Source organism: Tetrao urogallus (genome assembly GCF_951394365.1).
Source record: "Tetrao urogallus genome assembly, chromosome: 2".
Lineage (NCBI taxonomy): Eukaryota > Metazoa > Chordata > Aves > Galliformes > Phasianidae > Tetrao > Tetrao urogallus.
Window position 1 is genome coordinate 72,558,816 of NC_136814.1, and position 18,312 is coordinate 72,577,127.

Here is an 18,312-nt window from a genome sequence, read left to right on the forward strand (position 1 = left end):
TCTTGACAAGCAAGTTTTTAATTTTTTTTGTTCACGTAGGCTGGTCACTGAGATGTCATCCCACATTTGGTCCCTGTGAAGTGTTTACTTTGAAAAGGCTCCACACTACTAGATTAAATAAAATGGGAGCACTCCATGTCTCACAAGAGGGAATTGAGCAGACAGCTTTATTACTTCTGTCAGAGAACAAAGGTTTTCCCAGCATGAAGGGGATTATTAGACCAGCAGCAAATAAACCGAATGTGCAGTGTCAAAACTTCAAATATGACTAACAGATAGAAGGGGTGGGGGGAGGAAGGGGGGGGGAAAGAAAATCCATAATTGATTTCTCTACTGCTACAACATGAAGAATTAAATTGTTCAGGTGGTATCATCTGGTCCACTTCACTATTGTGAAAGGATCCAATTTTGGTGCAAATTTCCATAATTTCCGCTGATATAATTACTAAAGAAGATGATAATTGCCATTTTTCCACCCACAGGAGAGACCATCTGTACAGTATCAAAATATCAGTATGCATATTAGAAATAATTTTTATTCCCGTGAGGAAAAAAAAAGACTAGCATTGCTGGTTTAAAACTATTGGGAAGTTCATGAGAAAATGTAGCCTTTATTTATTGAATCAATAAAATAATTCTTCTTTTTTAGTATACATTAACACCTGTTATTCTTTTTTTTTTTTTCTTTTCTTACTTATTTTTATTTTTATTTTATTTACAGTTCTTAAACTGGAATATCTCTCTCTCTTTTTTTTTTTTTTTTTTTTTTTTTTTTTTATTTATCATTGTTTCCATTCTTAAAAGTTAGTGTTTCCTATAATTGCTGATTGGAGCTATAGTCAACAAATTTTTTATATGGTCATTTAGTGTGAACTGGGATTTTCTTGTATTGGCAGCTTTATATGGTATAGATAAGAGTATTGATGGTATAAACACTATTTGCACCATGGCATTGTTGAATTTATGAATATCTTAGGAATTATAGCAGTGTACGCCTATACAGTAAATGCACTTAGCAAAAAATTAGCGAAGATTTGGAGGATGTTCTGTCTGACACCATCCTGCCTTCTTTCTGTATAGTAATAAAATAAATTTGTGATTAAAACCATGTATAATTAAAAGCTAGAGAGAGAAAAATATTTGTGGCAAACATTTCCTTTCTCTTCATAATCATTTTTGCTTTCTGTTACATCCTTACATCAAAAACAATAGAAGTACAGTGACCTAAACCAAGGAGTAAACTCACTCTTTGGTATATCAACTGAATGCAGACCCTATAGTTATGAAGCAGGAAAATAATTTTTCAAGCTCAGTGTTACCATACTTGATTTTGCAGAAACTGAGAAGGTAAGGACACAAAATGTATTAAGAGAGGGAATAAGCTTAAGATTTTTTATTTTTTTAATGTCAGGAACAGTTTAGAGCTGTGAATGCCTTAGGCCATGAAGTAATCCTAGTGCCCATAATGAAAAGACCTTGTCAAAATAAAGCATGTCAGTAGATTTAAAAGGAACAGGAGCCTTACTCACAGGCACAGTGTTTAACAGTTAAAGTCCAAATTCTGTTCCCATTCAGATCAATGGCAGACTTTGCCATCAACATGAATAGCAATAGGAACAAAATCCTTCAGGACATATTTTTAGTGCCAGTGTCCAAATCTTAATGGAATACTTGGCATCAGCAGTGTATCCAGGTTATGTACACCTGCGATTAATTATCAGCACAATAATATAGGCCAGTTTGAATCCTTCTTCCATCTATCCTTTAGTGTGCTATTAAAATATCACTAGTCTTAACAGCAGGCATTTCTTTTCACTTAGCATAGCATTCATCCCTAAATAAACCTGGAAAAAATTTATATTTGTCAGAATCCAAATGATACTGCGCGTGTGCCACTGTAAATGTTTTGTCTGCCAAGGGATAATCCCTGAACTGCTGATTTAAGAAGTGTAAAAAGCAGCCTTGCTGTCTAATCACACTACTACTTAATGCAGTAGATACAGTGCTACTGTTTTCTAGATGCTTGTAAGATTTTAAAGGCATAAGAGGAAGAAAATAAATACATTCAACTGTTCTAATCTGGTTGTAGAAAAAAAACTGTATACGTTATCATAGAATCTAGACTACTAATCAAACTACTGACCTCTATTTTTAGTGAAAGCTCATATCAAGATAGCCCATCTGTTCATAATGCTTTGGTATCTATTATGAAAATTGGCATATATGTAGGGAATTGAATAGGACAAAGAACAACGTATTTGAATCTTTTCTGTCTGAAATGGTGATTTCAATTTGGTTCAGGTTTTCTACTGCATATATTTAAATACTTCCAATTGGAAAAAGCTGGGGAAAAAGAAAAAAACAAACAAACAAACAAAAAAAACAACCAACCAACCAGTGAATCAAAAAAAATGACCTGCAAAGCTCCTGTCAAGCCTGGAATTTCTATCTATTCACTGTTTGACTGTATACAGAAATATTTGAAAATATTAGCACAAAATTAAAGAAATTTAAAAGGATTAGACATCTGTTCACAGAATCACAGAATTTCAGGGATGGGAAGGGACCTCAAAAGTTCATCCAATGCAATCTCTCTGCCGGAGCAGAAACACCTGGATCAGGTCACACAGGAAAGCATCCAGGCAGGATTTGAATGTCTCCAGAGAAGGAGACCTCACAAGCTCTCTGGGCAGCCTGTTCCGGTGTTCCATTACCCTTACCGTGAAGAGGATTTTTTCTAGTATGTATGTGGAACCTCCTGTGTTCCAGCTTGCACACACTGCCTCTTGTCCTATCATTGGATATCGCTGAGAAGAGCCTGACTCCATCCTCCTGACACTCACCCTTTACATATTTATAAATTTTAATGAGGTCATCCCTCAGACTCCTCCAAGCTAAGGATACCCAGCTCCCTCAGCCTTTTCTCGTAAGGGAGGAGTTCCACTCCCTTAATCATCTTTATGGCTCTGCAATGGACTTTCTCAAGCAGTTCCCTGTCCTTCTTGAACTGAGGCGCACAGAACTGGACACAATACTCTAGATGCAGGCTCACCAGGGCAGAATAGAGGTGGAGAAGAACCTCTCTCGACCTACTAACCACACCTTTTCTAATGCACCCTAGATGCCATTGACTTTCTTGGCCACAAGGGCACAGTTCTTGCTCATGGTCATCCTGCTGTCCACAAGGACCCCCAGCTCCCTTTCCCCTACGCTGCTCACCAACATATCAGTCCCCAGCTGGTATGAGGACTGGTACCTAAGATTGTTGTTGCCCAGATGCAAAAGACTCTACACTTGCACACCTATTCACGCCTAGACAAGTAGATGAGAAAGGAGAAAGGTACACACTAGCAGAAAATCTGAGGGGAGTTCAGAGAGAAGTTATAATTTCATGGACATACGCAAATATAATCCTTCCCTACCAGTAATGACAATTAACAATATATAAATAAAAATCCCAAACAGAACAGCCTATGAAAAATGAAGGTGCTAGTGTGGAAACCCCATTTCTCAAACAAACTATATGAATAGATCAGATTTATAGAGATAGACCCCAACTCGCACAATTATGGACTGAAGTTTCACTTTAGTTCCTTCTCTCATGGAAAGCCTCTGTAAATTATTTTCCAATTTAAATTTCCAGTATTAACACAGGAGAGAAATAATATTTAGCATACACACGCTTTTGGCACAGAGTGATAGAGAATGCTTTTGAGTTCAGAGCAGTAGAACACTACCGTGCATGTTTCTTTCTGAAGCTAGATATCTTTGAATAAGATGCACTGAGAAACAAGAATGTGGTTACTCTTAACTGAGATAGAATTTGAAGGACAAGCTGCAATCTGACAAGCATTTGTCTTGAAAAGGCACTTCATTCAGTTTTGTTGGAACCTCCTATTTCACAGCTGGTATGTATGTAAAAACATTAAAAAGTTACATTAAAAAAAATACAATTTGAATCAGATTTCTCCTCCAGCAATAAAAAAAATCTCACCAGCAGTCTTAGATATAAATATTGGGAAAACCATCAGCAATTAGAATATGTCCAATTTTTTTAAGTGGATAAGTTCTCTGGTGGACTGGTAGGTATTTCTGGTGTGTTTCATTTTCCTGTGGAAACAACAAATAACAGGGCCTGATTTTAAAAGAGTTAGAAACTTAGTTCACTTAAGTATCCTAAATTAACATTTGAAATGAATCTAATCTGAGAGCTGAAAATTTTATCACAGGTAAATGTTCTATTTTTTTACTAGAACCTTATTCGGTACTCAGCCGTTCTCCAACATTCACTGGCACATATTGGCACTTTATATGATCAACCATTTAAAGCTTCTGGTGGAAACTAAAAGAGATCATGCCTTTAATTTTGGCTGTATATTTCTATGTATATATTTGGTGCTACAAGATAATTAATAAATATGCTCCGTATTTTCCTAGATGCTTCAAATGATTCAAATTGCAGAGTATGACTTGGAAACCCCAGAGTGCTTCGGATTTGAATGCTTCTAGGGCTTCAGAGAAGTGCCAAGTGCTTTGAAGTAAGATTAAAAAAGAAATGCTCAAAGCACCAGGAAATTTGAAAGGCATTGCAACAAAACCCAGCAGAAATGCTCACAGACCTGCTTCAGTACAAGAAGTGTCAGCTACAGAGGTGCAGGTGGCAAGGAAAAAAACACATCTTGTCAGTTCTGAGTATAAATGAACAACTGTAACATAAAAAAATCTCAGCGTCAAAGGCAGATGAACCCAGGGGACTTTCCTCATAATTTTTCTGGATATTGCTGCTGCTCTTCCCCATTTCCAGGCCAGCAGTGGGACTGAGCACATATTCCAAAGAGGAAATACACCTGAACACAACAGAAACATTCTAGGCCACATAGATAATAAACAGTAATCAGACCTTACTGTCAGCCACGTTAGCAATGACAGCACTCACATAAATGTGAACAACACAGATGGGCTTCTTGTGTTCCTCATCTCTGATGAGGTTAATCAGGTTTAAATTTCACTAGCAGGAGCAAGCATACACACTCACCCTCGTGATTCACAAGAACCAGGCATTACAAAATCATCAGCAGTTCATGTTCAGAACCTCAGCTCCTTTTATTCAGCAGCTAGGTCCAACCTTGACTCTTTCAGTGCTTCTGTGCCCTCTTCCTACTCACTAGTTAGTTTAGCATAAAGTTCATTAGCAAATTAAAAATGCACATTACACAGCATTGCATAGGATGTAGGATTTAGGAACAGAACAGGACAGGTTTCAACGGTTAAACACAGGGCTCAAACAGAATTTTACAGAGCTACATTTTACATACAGCCAGCTCATTTTGTCCTCCTTCCTCACTTTCCCACAGTGCTTCCTGCATAATCCATTTGAGTTCCACAATTTCCACTTGTGTTTCTCCTCCTAAATGTCTCCTAACCTGTTCAGAAAGTTTTGTATATCTCCAAAGCCTCCAAAAAACATCTCATGATAAGTTTTTTCTCACAAAATCTGTGATAATCTTTTCTTCTCCTCCTGCTGTCACTTAGTGTTCTGGTTGAATCTCTTACAAACTGTTCTTGACTGGTCCCTTCAATAGCCCCAAAATTTAAACAGTCCAAGTTACATTGCATAATCATCGTGTTTCTTATTGTCCATTTCCTATTCTGCTTTTCAGGCTTATGGATATGAATGTTTAACTTAACTATTTTTCTCTTTCTCTTTCAAGCAAAGCTTGTGCATTCTCGTTTAACAACAACAATAATTTCTCTGTGTTCTGTTTTTTTCTAGTACAGAGAAAAACTCTGTTGACTGATCCACTCCAAGTAAGTTAATTGGGCTAAATTTGGCCTCTCTGTTAAATTTTGTTATTCTCAAGATTGAAGATTCTACCACAGCATAAATTTTGGTTTTCCTTCTGATGAGTCCTGCAACCTTCCTCAAGAAAATAGTGCAAAAGCTAAGTCCTACTTTGTTCCTTTTTCCTATTTGCTGGTAATCTAACATAACAATCCATTCTCAACTATCTTATCTAGGATACTCTCACTTTTTGTTTCAACAGTTCAATAAAATTTTGTTTCATTACTTTGCTTATCCTTTATTGTCCAGTTAAAAGTAGTTGGGATTATCTGCTAGTGTGACTTCACACCTTTCAGAAGAGACCTAGATCAGAGCTATAATATTTAGTCTTTTAACTAAAAGTGGGCTAAACTGAACTAAATACCCCTGAACTGATAAACTTCACCATACTACTGTTCAGGTTTTCATTTTGGACATCCTATCCCCTACTCCAATCCTCTTCCTGAAAATCTGTGGAGGAAAGGGACAGAATCTATTGTTTCAACTTTTGATGGTTTTCACACACTTTCAGTACTAGGAAATCATCATGGGAGGGCATCTTGGAAGGTAATGTTAATAATTAACACCCTTCCCATGACTATAATTAGCTATTCTCTGTTACTGATGACACATTCAGGTAACTTACAGCAGAAGGAAATTAAACGTATCTTGAAACATATCAGTGGAGTGCTGTTTAAAGGACTTTCCAGAAGGACTTCAGAAGATTGCACTAAAAAGTAGCTCTTGAGAACTCATAGTTCAAAACTTGCAGCTATTTTCATCATTGGTGGACTTTCATTTGCTGAATTAAAACAAGTTTTACATAGAAATTTTATTTTTTATTTTTTGCTTTTATGGTGTGATTCTATGAAGTGGATGACAAAAGAGGAACTTGACTGAATATGAACTCAAATGAGAAAAAAAAAAACCCTACACTTTGAGTAAGAAACTGAGCAGGAGAGAACACTTGAAAAGTACTATCTGATGTCCCAGAAGCCAAGCAGAAAAGAGGCAGGAGGAGCTGAGGAACATCATGTAGCTTAAGACACACTGAAGTTGCCCTGCAGCAGACTTTGGAATATCATTTGCAAAGCAGACTATCTCTTTCCAGTAGGATATTACTTAATTGAACCTGATAGAAGAAATTCAATAGGCTAGACATAATGTACAAAGCCTGTGACGCCCTTCTATTGGAGAACTTCTAGAGAACAAACATGGATAATTTTTGATAGGGTAAACAGAAACACAGAATCACAGAATCGTAGGGGTTGGAAGGGATCTCCAGAGATTATCAAGTCCAACCCCCTGCCAAAGCATTTTCTATAATTTCCCAGATGATAAAGACCATTTTTCAATTTGAAGATACTTGAAATGTTTCCAAAGCCCTTTTGAAGTTCTACATTTATGTACATATATACAGACATATATGTGTCTATGTGTATGGTGCATTAGCCTGAGTTAAGAAAAAAATGCCTATAAGCCATTATCTCCTGTACTATATTATCATTCCTTCTCCTGAGTAGGACAGAGGAAATAAATAGGATGAGAAAGCCCATGGAGAGAGGGAGATTACTTACCAATTACTGCTGTGGGCAATATAGACTGCTTGGAGAAAAATAATTTATTGCTGATTAAAATAGATCCAGATAGTTGGAAACAAAAAGGCAAATATCAAACATTTTTCCTCCCTAATCTCACAGGCTCAATTTCACTCCCTCACTGCAGACTCCTCTATCTGCTCCTCCAAGCAGCAAAGGCAGTGGGGGAGTTATGGTTCCTGTGAAAATCACCTGTCTTACTTTACTGTACTAATACAATAGAAATGAGAATTAGTAGAAATGAAAAGGGACTGATGGTACTAATCTTCTGTGGGGAATTTTGGAATCAATCCTCACCTTTAGTGAATTAGGCCAAATCTGTAGACACTGAGGACACTTTGCATATGTCATTTTCCCAAATGCATTTAAAAATAGGTTACCAAAGGGGAAGGGAGATTTGAATTTTCAAAAAGCATGACTTAATGTTGATGGATTGTATTAAACTCTACTGCTTCACTTGTCATATTATAATATTAAAAAAAGAAAATAGATAACACTAAGAAAACCTAGAAAACACATTAAAGCATTTATATAAAACAGAATGAATAAGTTTAATACCTGAGGGTACATCTTCGAACTTTCAAGGAGTTAATGCAGACGCATACTATCAGAAGGAACTTGGTGACATGAAGACATTTTTAAGAATAGAGAGGAGAAGAAAAACAAACAAACAAAAAAAAATCCCATCCGTAAAATCACAGATAATACTTATATCTTCAGCCTAGGAGTCATAGATAAGAGTTTTTCAAACAATTAATGCTGCAGTTTCCCTGTAGCAGTGAAAAAGCTTCTCTGTTCCTGAAGCAAAGTATGTGGTGTGTTTTCAAAATACAGTTTGTTCAGTTCAAACGTTATGCCTGGTTACCTCTCTATTTGGGGCCCAAAACCAATCCATAAATGAGTCAGTGGAGTAAAGCGAATGTTGTAAGGCATCTAAGTTGATTAAGAGCATCTACAGGTTGTTCTGTGCAGAAGCATTCCATGTTGAAAACAGAACTTATCTGACCTAAGCAAGAAGAGCATCTATTCATAAAAAAGTGTAGGGGACAAAAAAATTAGGCATAGCCAAGAGGAAAGTGGACCTGGGACAGAGATGGGCAGAGGATGGTGGGCATTTTGAGTTCCTGTGACTTTTAAAGTTAAATTATTCAGTGCCTTTTTTGCATTCCAAAATATAACGGCTTATCTGAGTTTATTTCCATGAAGCTATGTTTTACGTAAAACTATTCATTGAGTAACATGTAGCATTAGAGTGATAAAGTTGATGCAGCTTTTCCATAGTGAGCATGTCCAATTTCTCTGTGCTTCTCTAAACACTGAAGCCAGAGTTCAAGTGCTGGCAGGTTTCAGTTCTGCTGATTTAGAATCACAGAATCATAGAGAGAATCACAAAGTCATAGAATTGCTCAGGTTGGAAAAGACCTTAAAGATCATCAGTCCAACTGCAATCTGATTAGACTACCCTAACTCTAACAATTCTCCACTAAATCATGTCTCGGAGCACCACATACAAACGGTTTTTAAACACATTAAGGGATGGTGACTCAACCACCTCCCTGGGGAGCCCATTCCAGTGCTTTAAAACCCTTTTTCCTGATGTCCAATCTAAACTTCCCCTGGAGCAACTTGAGGCCACTTCCCCTCGTCCTGTCACCTGTCAGGTGACAGTGAGAAGAGACCAACCCTGCTCTTGCTGTAAGCACCTTCCAGATATTGGAAGAGAGCAATAAGGTGTTCCCTCAGCCTCCTCTTCCCCAAGCTAAACAGTCCCAGTTCCTCCAGACTCTTCTCATACAGCATATTCTCAAAGCCCTTCACAAGCCTTGTTGTCCTTCTCTGAACCTACTCCAGCACCTTGATGTCCTTTCTGTACTGAGGTGCCCAAAACTGAACAAATTACTCAAGCTGGGCCTCATCAGTGCCGAGTACAGGAGCAGGAATGTTTTCCTAGTCCTGCTCACCACACCATTCCTGATACAAGCCAGGATGTCACTGGCCTTCTTGGTCACCTGGGCACACTGCTGGCTCTTATTCAACTGACTGTCCATAAGTACACCAAGGTCTCTCTCCATCAGGCAGCTTTCCAGCCACTCCTCCCCAAGTCTGTAGGATTGCCTGGGGTTGTTGTGACCAAAATGCAGGACCCAATACTTGACCCTATTGAAACTCGTTGAAACATTTTACCTTGGCCCTTCAACCCAATCTACCAGGTCCCTCTGTAGTGCCTTTCTCCCCTCTGGCAAATCAACGCTCTCTCCCAGCTGGGTGTCATCTGCAAAGTTACTGAAGATGCACTCAATCCCCTCATCAAGATAATAAAAATGTTAAATAGAAGTGGCCCCAGTAACTACAGAGCCCTGGGGGACACTGCTTGTGACTGGCTGCCAACTGGATTTAACTCCATTGACCACAACTCTTTGAAGATGGGCATCGCATTTGCCAGTCTCCAGTCCACCAGGACATTCCTGGTAGCCAGGACTGTTGAAGAATGAGGAAGAGTGCTTGGCAACCACATCTACCAACTTCCTCAGCACTCTAGAGTGCAATCCATCTGGTCCCATGGACTTGTAACTGTCCAGCATTCATAGAATGTCCAAAGCCACCTCATCATGGATTATGCAGGGCCTATTCTGTTCCCCATCCCTATCTATCATCACAAGGGTCTCTGTGACCAGAGAGTAACTAGTCTTACTATTAAAGACTGAAGCAAGAAAAGCATTAAATAACTCAGCCTTATCCTGTTCCTTGGTCACCGTGCTGCCCTCAGCATCCAACAAGGGACAGAGATTCTCCCTAGCCCTCCTCTTACTGTTGATGTATTTTTAGAAATATTTATCACTGTCCTTTACCTCAGTGGTCAAGATCAGTTCTAGCTGGGCTTTGGCTTTTCTAGTTTTCTCCCTGCACAGCTTCACTACGTACCTGTAATCATCATAAGTTGTTTGTCCATTTTTCCAAAGACCATGAACTTTCCTCTTGTTCTTGAGTTCCAGCCAAAAATCTCTATTTAGCCAGTCTGGCCTCCTTGCCCATCGGCTCATCTTCTGTGACTTGGGGATGGTCAGCTCCTACACCTTTAAAACAACTTCCTTAAATTATTCCCAGGGTTCTTGGGCTCCCATGCCCTCCAAAACTACCTCCCAAGGGACACTCTCAACCATGGTCCTAAAGAGGTTAAAATCTGCCCTCTGGAACTTCAAAGTGACAGTTCTGCTGACTCCCCTCTGTGGTTCAACAAGGATCAAGAAATCTGGAATCTCTTGGTCACTATGTGAGTAAACAGAAGGTCCAGGATTTTGCTTCCCCTTGTTGGCTCAATCACCGTCGGTGTCAGGAAGTTATCTCCCACATGCTCTAGGAACCTCTGGGGCTGTTCCTTACCTGCTGTATTATAAATCCAGCAGATGTCTAGGAATTTGAAGTTCCCCAAAAGAACACGGGGTAGAGGCCTTGAGAATTCACCCAACAGTCTATAAAATGTCTGGACCTATTCTTCATCTTGGTTAGGTGGCTGATAGCAGATTTCCAACATAATGTCAGTCTTATTGGCCTTCCCTCTTATTTTGACCCATAAGCTCTCAAACCTATCATCACCGTCATTAATTTCCATACATTCGCATTCCTTTGTAACACAGAGGGCCACATCACTACCTTTCCAGCTTTGTATATCTCTTCAAAAGTCGGAAGCCAGCCATCACAGCACTCCAGCTCTGCAAGAGGTTCTACACAGATGGAAACTAAGTCACACCTTTCCAACCGCACAGTGGCCTCCAGCTCTTCCAGTTTATTAACCACACTGCATGCATTGGTGTACAGGCATTTCAGGGAGCAAGCTGAGCATGCATATTTCACACTAGGAGGGTGGGAGGCCACCTGGCCTTGATCAATACTAGAGTGCTGCCCCACCAGTGCAAGTCCAGCTACAACTCCATCCCCCTTCAAATCCATCTTAAAGCTCTCAGAATGAGACCTGCTAATTCCTATCCCAAAACCCTATTGCCATTGTGAGAGAAACCTTTACCGTGCATTACTGTCAGGTCTGGGGTCTTACAAAACCAGCCACTATCAAAGAACCCAATGCCCTGCCTGCAGCATGAGTCTCATAGCCAGGCATTTGTGTATTGGCAGAGGCTCAACGCTCTGCTGTATAGGCTGCAGCCAGCAAATGCTGTTTGCTCACCCTGTGCGCTCTGTGGGTGGCAGCTAGCTGCTGCCCTCCCTGAGGCTACTTATGGCCTGGTAGCCTGGTCCAGGGTGGGCAGTGCCTGCTGCACCCATACGAGCTTGGCAGCCCACCCACAAGCTGTCAGCCCCTGGCACAGGCAAAACACTTTCGCTGGCTTCAAAAAGCCCCCAGATGAGCATTTTGTCAGCCCTTTTTGCTTCAGATCCCTTCCCCAGTGCAGTCTTACATGCTCTGAAACTGTTCTTCGTAGAGAGAGCTTGCTCTTACTGCTAAAAGTCAAGAAATAGGGATATCAATTCTCTGAAGACTAGTGAGACTTTTATTATCTTTTTAAAAATCTGAAAGACCTCAAACTGAAATGGTATAATGCAAATGATGATCTTAGGGCTGAGATTCAGTTCTCTATTAGTATGTCAACAGTGCTGGGGAGGTAATACAATACTCAGAAGGTCTCTTGGCCTTGCTCTTCCACCAGCGGTTCCCCCCTTCTGTTTGAATGATGTTCTCACGTGCATTCATCCCCTCCACTGGTGGCGGCGTGCAGAAAGATGTTACCAGTGGTTACTCTTCACTTCCACCACCTGGCTTGTAGCAATCGTTGTTAGTCTTAGGCTGTTTTAGGGAAACCAGGAGCTGCCGGTACAGCCTTTCCGTAGCGAGCAAGTCCGATTTCTCTGTGCTCTTCTTCTCACGGAAGCCAGAGTTGAAAGGCTGGCGGGTTTCAGCTTTGCCATCTGCTTTTTGCTCCAGGCTCAGAGCTGGTCCTCGGGATGGTCTTGCTGTTGCTCCTGCTTTCTTGTGCACTTTGGGAAGTGCTGGGGAGAGCGTATGCCAAAAACGCCTCTTGGTCTCATAGTCCCACCAGCGTTTTCTCTCCTCTGTTTGAACGAGGCCCACCTGGAAGACGTTCCCTTTCACTGGTGGCTTTGTGAAGTTGGAGATCTCAGGTGGCAGGTCTTCAACTCCACCGCCTAGCCTAGGACGCTGATGGAGCGTCCTGGGGGTCCCACGTGCCACCAGAATCTGTGGGCGCTGGTCCTGTCTGGGAAGCCTGCCGGGTTTCCCTGCAGAGCTCGTGGTACCAGTGGCAGAGTCCGTGTGCAGAGAGGGGCACCGACTGCGCAGCAAGAAAGGCCGGATCTTTCCTGGCTGGATGAGATGGGGCAGGATGGGACTGCCCTGCCGTGGCGATGCTTGCTGCTGGGAGCAACGTGGCCTGCACAGGGGGCTCCTGTGCCTGCCTGCCTGCCTCTCAGCACCTGTAAAACAGGGAGCGGGCATGAGCCACAGTAGGGTAGGGGGGCACCAGGGATCTTCCAGGCCCACCCGGCCTGGCTGCCACATGACAGAGGCTGGTACGAGGCTTGGCTTCTCCCAGGGGGCTGGCCTTGCCTGGGATCGCGCCAGGCTGACCCTCAGGGGACTCACCTGCCTTTGATGCCACCACTTGCAGACACCATGTCCACCATTGCTGGCGCCGGTCAGAACCCTATGGGCACATGAATGTGGCACAGTGAAAGGACTTGCGGGGCAGCCCTCACCCCCACCCCAAAGCCCTCAGTCACCTAGCCTCAAGTGACTCCCATCCTCAAATTTCCCTACCTGTCGGTGCCAGGAAACAGTGAGCAGAGACACCCCAGCCACCAGGAACAGGAGGCTGGGGATAAGGAGAACGCTGTCGACAACCATCGCTCAAAGCTGGTCACGACCGCACTGGCAGAAGCCAAGTGCTGGCCGCTGAATCACATGGGCAGAGCCACGAGATCATAATCCAGCGGGTGGGGATAACTCTGTGAGGTCACAGCCCACACGGAAGTAGGCCGGCAGTAGCCCCCAGCATGGGGATGGGGGGATTTATGGACATAACTTGAGTACAATAATATAAAATATTCTTCAAACAGAATCTGCTGTGTGCAGAGTTGTACCTGGTGTACTTATGGCCTGGTAGCCTGGTCCACTGTGAGCAATATCGGCTCCAGCCATGATTGCTCAGCAGCCCACCCACAAGCTGCCAGACCTCTGGCACCAGCAAAATGCTTTTGCTGGTTTCAGAAATCTCCCGGAAAAGCATTTCTTCATCCTTTTTGCTTCAGACCCCTTTCCCAGTGAAGTCTTAGTTGCTCTGAATCTTTTCTCCACAAAATGACAGCTCTTTCCTGCTCTATTCACAGATTTTTGAAGCTTTGACAGTTTTCAAAACCACTCATTAAACCACTTGTTCAGTAAATCATAAAAATTTTGCTTAAATACTTAATAAAATTATTTAGGTTGGGGGAAGATGAGAGAAAGAATAGAATCATTGATAAATATATCTATGTTCATATACACCCTACTTTGTATTTAGATTCACTTGAATTTTGTGCTGTATACAGAAACAGAAGGATGATTTTGACTGCTTTGTGTAGCTGAAGTAAAACTTTATACAGTATTTTTTAAGTAGTTGTAAATATATATGTAAAATATATATAATGCAACATCTAATGTTAGAATCAATAGAAATAAAAGATATCTGTTTTCTGCAGGTCCAGGGAAAAGCTTTTAACCGCAGTCAATTTGTCAATGTTTGAATAGTCCTAAGCGTCAAATTAGACAGTCAATTCTTTGTTTTTAAAAGATCTTTATTAGGATTGTGATTCCTGATATATACGTCAAATGTTTATTATTATTATTATTATTATTATTATTATTATTATTATTATTATTATTTTTGTTAGTGCATTAGCACCTGGTGGCAAAAACTTTCTGAAATTCTACCTCCTAGGAGCTGGCCTCTAGTTTTTTTACTGTACAACTGAATGGTCTTTTACCTAAGGTTTCTAGTAGAGATATTTCTTGAAAGACAGATGAAATATCATGGGGAAAACACAGTTCCCACCTATCACATTCCTCCCACTGTTGAGCTGGAGCTTCACACTGCAGGTGTTGCATTTATTGTAAGGCTACTTAATACGAGGGTGTTGAAGTTGATCATCAAGACAGGTTTCCTACAAAGTAAGAGAGCACTGTATGTAACATCACACCAGAAAATAATATGTGACCATGGAGTTTATAAACGGATAAAATTAGCATATATCTGACCCAAGGCACCATAGGAAAATGTTACTAGATATTCAGATCCAAACTGTGCAAATAACATCTCTCTGGTGTTACAGGTGTGGAAATTGCATGCCACTTTTTCACTATGGGAAATAATTGGATTATTATAGCATAGCACTGTGTATATCAACTGTTATTTGTTTTATGATTTTATTGGACTTAGTATTATGGAAGGTCTGCAGTTCAGCAGAAGGAATTAAATGGTAAATGTTTTCTATCAAAGGATTTGAATAATTATTCTTTAGCAATTAATGCAAATTAGTCATACTTTAAAGAAATTTTCCCAAATAGTTGAACCGATTTTGACAGCATCATCCTTTGTATTTATTTTCATTATTTATTTACTCTAGAGGGAGATAAGCACATACATAACTGTGGAACAAAATACAAAAACATACAATTATATTTAATTATATAATTACTGTAATCATCAATCTGGACTATTTTACAAAAGAGATTAAAGTTAATTGTCAACAAAAATTTACCATATTACTTGGAAAAGATATAAATATTTGGTTATAGCCTGCAAAAAAGGCAATGAGAACATTTAAATGTTTCAGGCTCCCCACTGTAGTTGCACACTAGTTTTATGAATGAATTGAAAGCTTATTTATTTAACTTGTCAGAATGCATATTGTATTTATCACACCAAAAAAAAGAAAAAAAAAAAAGCCTGAAATTTGTCTAACAAGTCAGAGCAGAATAATGCCAAATGACCATGATAAGAAATAAGGTCTCACCCTTTCTATATTAATGTTCTACCAATTTGCCATGTGCTTTTTGCCTAATGAATATTTGGAAAATACAGATACAATAAATGAACTTCCACACTGTAGATATCATTTATTTGAAACCTTCTTCAGAAAGAAAAAAGAAATAAGAGATGTAGCTTCTTATGCCCATTAGGCAGAGAAGAAAATGCATCTCAACCAATCTTCCCTGTTTCCCTAGAATATGTTTTAATCACTGAATTTTTCGTTATATATATGTTCATCCTTTGGTTGGAAAAGATGAACAGAGGAATGCCTTGGAGGCATATATGTGAGATAGAACAAATACCTGCTTATACCTTTAAAGAGGAATTCCCTGAAGTCGATCTTTTGTGGTTTAGAGAATTTTACTGAGAAACAAAGCAAACAAAAATTAAATAAAGCACCTTTACAGATTATGTGGTAACAAAACTGGTAAGTTACCTTAGCAACCTAATCTGGCTGATAAGGTCTTTTGAAAATGAATGCCTATTTGAACTGTTTGATGGAATATGAAACAAATCCACACGAACCCAAGGAACAATATAGGCATAATGGCAGTGCTCTTCTTACCAGCTCCCAAGACCATGTTGGCTTGGGTCTCAGTGGGATCACAGTTTGAGGGCATTGTCCAAATTCCTCTTGAACACTCACAAGCATGGAGCATCAACTGCCTCTCTAGGAAGCCTGTTCCAGTATCTTACCACCCTCAGAGTAACAACAGTTTTCCTAATATCCAGTCTGAAACTCCCCTGGTATAACTTCATGCCATTCCCTAATGTTCTGTCACAGGATAGCAGGGAAACAAGACCAGCACTTCTCTTCTTTGGGCAACGCATAGCTAAACGTACGGGCAAAAGATCAGTCATGACCAGAGATGGCTAGGCTTGCTTCTATCATATTGTTTCTAATCAGGGCTTAAAGTTAAAAGAACATTCGCTTTTTCCAATGAAAAAGGAGCATGTGTCCATATACCAGCACATAGACCTGCAATAATAGGGTCAGACATCAAAGAGTGAATTTCTGAAAATTTTTAAGTCTTAAAAATTCAAATTCATGGTTAAATCCATTTCCTAAATGATGGAAATGGAAATTTTGAAAATCCAGTTCCCAAAAGGTAATAAACGAATCTGTTTCTGAACATCAGAGAGCTGAATCCAGTTCAGTAGTGTCCAACAACGAAATTTTAAATAACAAGAGTATAGCTATAGGCATGTTGCAAATCAAGGTTTCTTCCTAAGCAAAAAGTTTTCAATTTACTGCTTAGCTAAGTAAGGCAATGAAGCAACTACACTTTACACCTGAAGCTATTCCACTTCCAATTTCTTGCAGTGCTACTAGCATTAATCAGTTGCATGATTAAAATCGTTAGGGAAAACAAATTAAACATTACTTTCAAAGGAGACTAAATGTGCAGTTTATACATTACATCTCTTGGTATGGCTTTACATCCAGATACAACCAAGCCTGCATTTCAGTGAAAATTGAAATCACTTGTAAAACTCATTCTTTTTAGGCTAGACTATTACCACTTTTAAAACTACTTTTATAGAAGTGACTCAAAATCATTAGTCTGCTTATCTCTGAGCAATGCAGGTCTGAGACTTCTTAGCCTAGAAAAGAGAACATGTGCATCAATGCATTTGAATACCTAAAGAGAGACACGAGATCTTTTCAACTCCCAGTGCCAGAACGAAAGGTTTGTTTGTGCACAAACTGGAACATGAGAGGTTCTGTCTGACCAGCTGACCATCACAATGCACTTCTGCACTGTATGCATGATGGACCACTGGCACAGGTGGCCCTTTAGGTACTGTAAAGTGCTTTTGCTCAATCTTGACAGATAATAAATTTTCCCATCCACTAGATGGTGACTAACTAATTTCTGGTGCATGAAGCTTTTAGTTCTGAGCAGTGTTGAGTTTTACAAAAGTTTAATATGATTTTAGATTTACACTGGAATCTGATAAATATTTTCCATAAGTGAGTTTCTCAGGTTAATTGTCTCTTAAAAGATTAACAATGTTTTTCTTAAAAGTGTTACTTTAAAATATCAGACAAGTTTTCAGCCCCTATAGTATTGAAATAAATATACTAGAATATGTCATGTTTTCACTATATCTCCTTTTGTTTTTTTTTGTCTCCTAGACTTAATTTTTAATGTCTACTTCCAAAGAATATATATTCTGCCCACAAAAACCTTTTCAGAGCTGTTCTCATACGGTTCTATTATACTTATTCAGTTTTCAGTCTTTCTGCAATGAGATAATGAAAACTGAAAATAATATCCGGAGCAAGAAATTGCTATCGATTGATATAAATACAGTATACAGTTTTCCATATTGGTTCTTCCTACACTTTTTGCTTTTTGAAGTCACTGCATACAGTGAAGTTGTCTTCATTTTCTAGTGAACAAGAATGCATAGATCTGTTTCACAGTGCTCCACTGTGTGATCTTTTGCTCAGATTGCATTGTGTTCATGAAGCGCTGTACTGATGTAGCATTATCATTATGTCATGGTTCGAATCTCTAGATTTCTATTATTAGGAATATTATTACTTGAAAGTTTGTTTGTTCATTATTATTACGCTTCTAGTCTGCCTCTCACTTCTTTGACTGAAGACCTGCTATGTCTGATAAATTAGGTATGTTTAATACACTTCCTTCAGGGAATATATAATATTTTTAATATTTTTGATAATAGTTCTCAATTCTCAAAACTCTAGAAGCATAATTTTCTCTCTTATTTTTCAGACAAACTCTGGTGTCTGTTTGTTGTTGTTTTTTTCCCTTACAGGTCAAGTTGCAGAGATCTCTAACAGTGACAAAAAAGCAAAGATTTTTCCTCAGCAAGTAGGTGA